Source organism: Schistosoma mansoni (genome assembly GCF_000237925.1).
Source record: "Schistosoma mansoni, WGS project CABG00000000 data, supercontig 0208, strain Puerto Rico, whole genome shotgun sequence".
Taxonomy (NCBI): domain Eukaryota; kingdom Metazoa; phylum Platyhelminthes; class Trematoda; order Strigeidida; family Schistosomatidae; genus Schistosoma; species Schistosoma mansoni.
This window is the reverse complement of record NW_017386080.1, coordinates 86,919-87,542: the sequence shown is the minus strand read 5'-3', so window position 1 is coordinate 87,542 and position 624 is coordinate 86,919.

Genomic DNA, 624 nt, shown 5'->3' with positions numbered 1-624 from the left:
GATGGCGTTTGAAGTGAATGGTACTGGGTTCGATGTCCCAGAGTGAACATCAACAAGTCTGAGATGCCGATACACCCAGCTGACGAGTCCCAAATAGGACGAAACGCGCGTCAAACTGGATTCCACTACTAACCACTATTCATCTCAAGTAAGTATTGTTTATTAGATCCAGAGAAATATCCAGTCTTAAATATAGGCCATATATATATATTTACTGTGTTTAACATAGAAAACTTGACCGTTATCTAGTTTATTTCTTTGTTATGTCTATGCATGTTTAACTCGACTATTGAAATCGATTATAAATCGATTGATTGATTGGGGAAATCAGCCCATTTTTTTCACCTTGAAAATCACACCATATCGTATGACAATGATTTGACCTTGACAACTTTATTAAAAAAAAACTATTAACCAATCATAGTTTAAATCGTCTAAGGTTATTTCACTCCCCCCCCCATAATAAGTGAGATCAAAGAAATGAATAAATATGTCTTAATGACATGACCCTTCATTTGAACCCTTTATATATTTGACTCCATTACGTAAATGTTGATCATAATAGAAATGATCAAATAAGAATGAATTCTCATAGTTGAAATCATGAGTCAATTGAAGTTAGAT